The sequence below is a fragment of the Gracilinanus agilis genome, chromosome 3 (genome assembly GCF_016433145.1).
Source record: "Gracilinanus agilis isolate LMUSP501 chromosome 3, AgileGrace, whole genome shotgun sequence".
NCBI classification, from domain to species: domain Eukaryota; kingdom Metazoa; phylum Chordata; class Mammalia; order Didelphimorphia; family Didelphidae; genus Gracilinanus; species Gracilinanus agilis.
The window spans coordinates 6,991,266-6,999,824 of NC_058132.1; positions in this window are offsets into that span (position 1 = coordinate 6,991,266).

Here is an 8,559-nt window from a genome sequence, read left to right on the forward strand (position 1 = left end):
TTACCATTACATTATCAAGGGCCAAATAGCACCAGCAGTCAGATCAGGTCATTAGCTCTAGTTGACAAACCTTTATCAAACAGTTTAGTTTCAGGAAGTCCCAGTTTCCTTCCTGGAAACTACACCAACTGTCCAATAGAATTGTTTTCAACTCCCAGGGGCAGAGGCAGAGAATCCCAATCTTAAAGGGGTCTTGGCTTTTGCTAGTGAGAGAGTTCAGCTTCCTCTCATTCAGCTTAGGTGTAGGACCCCTGTTACACATACCAACTTCTACATCTGCCTAAGGGCCCCTTGGGTTGGCCTAATACCATCTACACTCTATCCCCTTGTATTGCAGTTAGCTCCTTCAATACAAGAGAAAAGAAGAAAATGTATATTCTACTTTGAAAATTACTGCATGAGAATTTTAAAAAGTGAAGTTTTTTTTATCATATAAAATTTACCAAGAATGATCATGTAATAGTACCTCTAAAATGATGAGAACAGAATATCTGAAAGGTTACCTGAGATTGATAAAATTATAAGAATAATCATCAAGTAAGTTTTAAAGTAAAGATAAAGGGCAATGGAGAAAGACTTTCTAGTACTGTGGACAGAGCATGCTCAAACATAGGTTCGAGTTGTAGTCTAACTGCAAGGAAATTTTTTTAGGTCATTCCTCCATTCTTGAGTTGTGAAGTATGATGAAAATCTTGGGTCTGCCTGTGTCACTGGTCTGTTGTGAGTTTCCATTGTTATTACATGTGAAAGTCTTTCTAAAATCATCCATCTTGCAGTTATGACCAAATGGTGTATCCAAAGAATGATTCTGCTTTCTTGAAGAAATAGGACTTGTTCAGTCACCAGAGAAAACTCCTGCAATTCTCATGTATCTAGGTAACCTTAAGGGAATATCCTTTGGCTCTACTTTAGACCTCATTAGACATCCAAAAACTAAACATGAAGAGATGGTTTTGGGGAATAATAAAGATGGGAGACCTTTAAGTCAGAACTCTGAGCTTTATTCACATCAAATAATCCACTGTGGAGAGAAACCTTATGAATGTAAACACCGTGGAAAGGCTTTCAGAAATAGATCCAGTCTTTCTGACCATCAGAGAATCCACATTGGAAAGAAACCTTATGAATGTAAACACTGTGGAAAGGCTTTCATAAAGAGGGGCCATCTTGCCGCACATCAAAGAATCCACACTGGAGAGAAACCTTATGACTGTAAACAATGTGGAAAGGCTTTCACTGGGAGTGGCAATCTTGCTAGACATCAGAGAATCCACACTGGAAAGAAACCTTATGAATGTATCAATGTGGAAAGGTTTTCATTTGTAGTGACCATCTTGCTAGACACCAAGGAATTCACACTGGAGAGAAACCTTATGTATGTAAACAATGTGGAAAATGTTTCACGTAGAGGGACTGTCTTGTTGTACATCAGAGAATCCACACTGGAGAGAAACCTTATGAATGCAAATAATGTGGAAAGGCTTTTACATGGAAGAAAGATTTTGTTGCACATCAGAGAATCCACACGGGAGAGAGACCTTATGAATGTAAACACTATGGAAAGGCTTTTACATTGAGGGGCAATCTTGCTGCACATAAGAGAATCCACACTGGAGAGAAACCTTATCATTGTAAACAATGTGGAAAGGCTTTCACACACAGGGGCTCTTTTGCTGCACATAGGAAAAGCCACACTGGAGATAAATCTCATGCCTATAAATAGTGTGGAAATTCTTTCACAGAGAAGATTTATCTGGCTAAATATCAGAGTATCCACACTGGAGAGAAACTTCATGGATGTAATGAGTTCGAATTCCATTTCACAAGGAACTTCACAGTTGCTTCATGTCACAAAATCTTCACGGGAGGGAAACCTCATGAGTGAGAAGCCTGAGCTTATAGTTGCCACTTTTGAATTCTTTAACATAAGAGGATCCATATTAGAGAGAAACTTGGGGAATATGATCAGTGTGCTAAGGCATTCAGGAACAATCATCTCTTATTTCCAACCTAGAATTCCTTTTGGATGCAAATCTTATTACTGTCATGAATGAAGAAAGACATTGAAATGGATAGCCCAGAGCTTGTTCAGTATGAGAAAATGTTTTCGGAACAGACTAGTTCCAGATGGATTCCCTATAGGAAGGCTTTCAGCCAGAGATCATCTCTTACTTCATATCAGTACATTTATAATGCAGAAACATCTCATGCATATGCTCAAATTGCATGTGTTTTCCTCAGGAGGATGGTAATCACTATTATTTAGAGAAATGCAAATTATAATAAATCTGAGGGAGCACCCCAAATCTATTAGATTGACTCTTATGACAGAAAAAGAAAGTGACAAAAATTGGAGATGTTGGAAAACTGAGATAATGAACTATTGGGGGAGTTGTAAACTGATTCAGCCAAGAGCATTTTGGAACTATGCCCAAAGGACATTAAAAATAAAAAGGGAAAGGAACTATAAATATTAAAGGAAAAAAAACAGTTAAAGCTGTTGTTTTGGGGGTGATAAAAGATTTGGAAAGTAAGGAAACTCATTAATAGGAAATGGCTGAGTAAATTATTGCATATGATTGTAATGGAATTCTCTTGTTTTGTAATTAATGAGGAGAAGGAGGAGCTCGGAAAACCCTGGAAATACTTGAGAATTGATACAAAGTGAATTTAGCAAAACTAGATGAGCACTGCACATTGTGACAGCAATATTGTATGTAGAATATAACCTCAGTAGTGAGAGTGAACCCCAGTTTGCAAGGTCTCTGAGAAGCCATTGTCTTGCCAGAATCAGTCATACAGGCTTGGCATCACATTAGGCCACAAAACCGTTCTTTTTACCCACCCCCCCACCAGAACTGAATGTTCTTCCAAGGAATAACTGACCTAGGGATTCTGTGAGAAGCTTGGTTAGATGATTACATATTTACCTGAAATTTATGATTGTAAGAGGGTAAACTAGATATTTAAGTTATGGTCGCCAGAAATCAATTAACTCGATTTCAAAATAAAATAGACCCAAGTCAGCATGACTTTTATGGTGGTTTATTTATAATTAGGAAGGTTGAAGGTAGGGAAAATTAGAGAGATAAACTCTGGCCGGGACCAGAGGCCCAAACCAGGTAGGGATTTAGAGGCCCCAGCAGAGGGGCACAGAGGTGAATTAAACAAGGCTTCTAGCCACAAGGCCTCCTCTAAGAAGAGAGGCCTCCTTGAGGTTAAAGCCTCCAGAAATGCCAAGGGAAGAGAAAGAGAGTCAGCCTAACTTACCCACGTGACAATTCAAAGGGAAACAGTCTGAGGTCTCACCAGAGATCCTTCCACACCAAGTTCAAAGTGCCAAAAGCCCCACACAGGAAGTTTCCATCATATTTAAAAGATAGCAGCTTTCATCACTTCCTGCATCCACCTCCAATTTCAAGCGGACAAATGGCAGCCTCAACACTGTTTTGGACTGCCCCTTGTTTTTGATTTGTCACTTACTATCACGTGTGGGTAACAGACCTCTCCACTTAATTCTTTTTTTTAAATTTTTTAATTTTTTTAAACCCTTAACTTCTGTGTATTGGCTCCTAGGTGGAAGAGTGGTAAGGGTGGGCAATGGGGGTCAAGTGACTTGCCCAGGGTCACACAGCTGGGAAGTATCTGAGGCCGGATTTGAACCTAGTACCTCCCGCCTCTAGGCCTGACTCTTAATCCACTGAGCTACCCAGCTGCCCCCTCCCCACTTAATTCTAATTTGGGTGGGGTGACATTATTTCTGGTAGCCAGAGTCTACACAAATGTATGAGGGTGAGCTAATTCCATTTACACATCATCCTATTAAAAAATTGTCTAAGCTTCGGTGAGGTAAACTAGACCATTGTACTAAGATTGTAACTCATTACTATCCATTGTCCATGTTAAAAAGTTACCTAATCCCTTAGCCTGCATCACTTTCTCTATAAAATACTAGCTGTGATCAATAAACCTTGCCTGTGATTGCTACCAGCTTCATTGGCCCTTTTGATGTATCATCCTTCTCCCCACGTCTCATTCTCCTCACCCCTTCCGGACCCTGTGACAGCAGAACAACTGTGAATTTAGGTATTCTCAACAATTCAAGGATGTAAAGCAATCCTGAAGGACACATAATTAAAAAATTTCAGCTATTTCCAGAAAAATAACTGATGGAGTCTGAATCCGGCCCAAAGAAATAATTTTTCACTTAAAAATTTTTTTGTTTGAGTTTAGTTCCACAGAAGGTTCAATACGGAAAAATATTTTATAGGATTGCACGTGAAAAATCTATGAGATTACTTAAAAACCATCAGGCATTGTTGAGAAAATCCAAGACTGATTTTTTTTAATGTTGGGTATTGTTTTTATACATAATTGTTGTCAAAAATTAGAATAAGAAATAATGGAGAAGAGTTGTGTGATCAGTAATGAGCTGTTTTGGGAATGAAGGGGTGTGCAGAGAAAAATTACAGGTAAGGCTTCACCTAGAGCTCATATTTGATTAAACATTGGACACATAGTGAAGATAAGATTCAATATTTCCAATTTACTAGGAAAAGCCTTTTGCTATAGCACAGACTTCATAGACTCCTACAGAGGAGCCCTCATAAAATACCCCAAGTTTCATACTGTGCATAAAATACTACAATGATAAGGACTTTTTCTCTGGCATCCTTATGGTTGCCAATATTCATCACTATTTGACAGCACATATCTGCTTCAGCTTTTTTAGCCATTCCCTGGTTAATTTGGTGTAGTCCCCTGTAGTGAGTGTGAACCCCAGTTTACAAAGTCTCTGGGAAACCATAGCTTAGGAATTGCAAGACGCGTATCCAGCTCCCTAACATGAGAAAAAAAAATTGTATGTTTTTCCAAGAAAGTTCTATGAGAACATACAGTATTCCATGCAAAGCTGGGTCATATGTTGAAGTGTTGAATTGACATGTTAAATACTACCTATAGAAAACGATTCAAAGCCACCTAAGAAGTCTAAATCCATTGTTTCCATCCTATTAATCATGGACTTACTGTGAGTGATCTAATCCTTCTATCTGATCCAACTATGTATAAATAGCAACTTGAAATCAATAAATTTTGTCACTGGTCATTGAGAAGTGTCTGCGTGTCACTTTACTAGTTCAGCCCTCCTGTAATCCCAGAACCATTTTTTTTTCATCCCAGTTCGGTGACTCATGAACTATTTGTAGAGCTCTTTACATATTGCCCCCTACATTGTGTAAGTTTGGATCAGCATATTTGCAGAATTTCAGGTGAGAAAAACTGTTTGGCAGAAAGAATTTTAGGAGTCAAGAAGAGGTTTTTACAGCCAGGAGTAAAACTATAGGAGAAACTAGCTCAAAGGAGTGAGAAATATTTATTCAATCATAGAAGCTTGGGAAGAAGTCATGAAAGCTTTGGAAGAAGTGGGAGGAAGATTAAAATGATGAGGGACTGCTTAGATCCCAACCATAAATTAGACCCCAAACATAAATGTCAAAAAGTAGATCCCTGTCCAAAACTTCAGCGAGACAAACATAAACCTTCCTCAGAGAACTCAAAATTACCAGAAATTTTCGTTTCCCCCCACCAAAAAAAAAAAAAAAAAGCCTCCTCTCTCAGCCACCTCACACAAAGACACCAGTTCTGCAAAAACTTTCTGGGAAATCCTCAAAGAAAAACAGAATCAATGTAGGATAGAATCCTTTCCCTCAAAGTCCAAAGTAGAATCACTAGGAAAGACAACCAATTGTCCTCCTCCTTTTGCTGCCCCTTCCCCTGATAAAATACCAATGATGTCCCCATTACAACTAACCGTAGAGAAAGATCAGGACACAAATGATGAAATGCCACAGTGTTTCTCTTTCCCAGTAGCAGAGCAGCCTGACACAGGGAAATCTTATATGGATACATCAGCCTGTGCCATTAAAATTTTGTGTAAATAGAATTAGCTCGAGCCCATTAATAGTCAAAATTCTACTCAACCCAGGTGTGCTAATGATGTCACTCCCACCTCCCTTAGTGGGGAGGGGAGACGAGTTACCCACACGTAACAATAAGTAACAAATCATCAATGTAGAAACTGCCATTTGTCCATTTGAATTAGAGGTGGACCACAGGAAGTGATGAAAGACACGATCTCTTTAAGTAAGTTAGTGAACTTCCTGTGGGGGCAGTCTCGAACTGGGAGCAGAAGCATCTCCTGAGACCACAGACAGCTTACACTCTATATTGTCACGTGGCTAAGTTAGGCTGACTTCCTTGGCCTAGCTGGGCCAATTCTAAACTCTGCCTATCTGGCTGTTGGGCCTTGTGGCTTACAGCTTCATTTATTAAGCTTTATAACCTTCTTCTCTCTCAGTCTAGGCCTTTGGCCTGGACTAGCCTCTCCTTTTTCTCTTTATTCCTACTTTTTACCTACCAGACTGTAAATAAACTCTTCAACCCGATGCTGACTTGGGTCTGATTTAATTAAGGAATCAACCTAAATTGTTGGTTCCTGGCGGCCACATATTTTTAATATATATTTATAAATACCTAAAATTTCCTTCTTACAATTTTTTAAGAGATTTAAAGCAAGCTGCTTTTCAATATGGTCCTATAGCCCCAGTTAAAATGAAATTGGTAGAGACCCTTTCTAATAATATTCTTTCCCCAAATGATTGGAAAAGGATAGTTAAAGCTTCTCCTAGAGTCTAAAACTCATCTGGTTATAAGATGTCATTAGAAATCAAGAAATTCTGGAATTTCACATTAATAGTGAATACATTATTGCTTACTCAAAATTCTAGATCAGTGGTTCCCAAACTTTTTTGGCCTGCCACCCCCTTTCCATAAAAAAATCTTACTTAGCCCCCTGGAAATTAATTTTTTTTAAATTTTAATAGCAATTAATAGGAAAGATAAATGCACCCGTGACCATCACTGCTGTCCTGGATCGCTGCAGCACCCACCAGGGGGCGGTGGCACCCACTTTGGGAATCACTGTTCTAGAGGAACATTGGCCAATTGTTGTAAACCTCCATATGATATATATACATATAGCTCCAAATTATAATTCCATTGTAGTTGCAACTTTATAATTCAGAGTCAAAACAGTTCTATATAATTAACAAGTTTCTAATTATTCCTCCCTCTGATTATAGCTTTCCCTCTGATTAAGGATTATTTATAATAGGAGAAAGGGACAAGAACTTCAACTGCTCTTATGACTCTCAACCAAAATGGAGATTTTAAAAGATCTCTTTCCATTTTCAATTAAATACTTGGTGAGTGTTTATACTATCAGTATCACATAATATTACACATATTATGGCATATATTACTATTATATTATAATCACTATAATACAATAACCTTAACAAAAAAGTTCTACAACTTTTGTAAAGGATAGCCAAATAAATTCAGAATGAAACTTAATGCCTCAGAATTAGGTTTAGAATTGGAATTAAAATTAAAAGTTCAGAACAACAATGCTTTAAAATGTTACAATAATAAAATAAAATAAAATGTTAGAATACATGGTCAACAGAGTCAATAAAATAATATCAGAATTTTCCAAATGTATATGTGGATTTTCTTTTCACCTTCTTTTAAAAGTTTAGTTTATAATCTAAATAACATCTAATTAATATTAAAGGTTACATATCTCTATAACAGTTTGCCAAATTTCACAAATAATATCAATCTGAAAAATGAAACAAAACTTATTACCAATTTTCAAACTATCTCATATAAAATTTCTTCTACTTGTTAACTTTTGCAGTTTAATACATCTAAAACTCTGTATAAAGTTATTTAGTATGAAGTACTTATATTCCTTTAGAGAAATTATAACAATAGTTAACATTTATGTAGTGCTTGTCACATACTAAGCAGAATGTTAAGTCTTTTAGGTGCTAATATTTCCATTTCCGAAGTTGTTTAGGTAGTAAATTAGACTGGATTTTAACTCAGGTTTTTCTCAATCCATGTGTTTCCAGCATTACTATTTTTAATGCCAAATAATAAATGTATTATTGTTATTTTACACTGTGTTCTGATCTAGTAAAATTATACCCCAATAGGAGAACATGTTTCACTGTTAATGAGACCACAGTATGATTTCTTCTCAGTACCCAATTAAATCTGGAATTATAATCACTAATGAACATATAAATCTCAACTTATCCAAGGGCCATTTACTGTTAGCACTTCACAAAGAAAGATAAGATCCCATTTTATCAATGCTCAGATTTAAAATTTCCCAGCCCCCTCCCCATAACTGTATCTCTATTTCCTTTCAAAGAACTGCATCAATTTTTTTAGTTACCATTCAAATCGGTTCTTTTTGTATCCATTGAAAATTCCCTAAGCTTAAGCTTTTCTCTGTCTCAAAGCTTTTTTAGAAAAGCAATTTCACACTCCTTTCCCCTTACGGTCAGGACTCAAGAACTTTAAGCTGCAATTTTACAAAGAATAATCACATAAAATCTTCTACATAAAAACTGTGTCTCTTTTCATATCCTGGCTTGACCCTTTCTTTAACAATCACATCCCAAATTGTCTATAGAAATAACACCC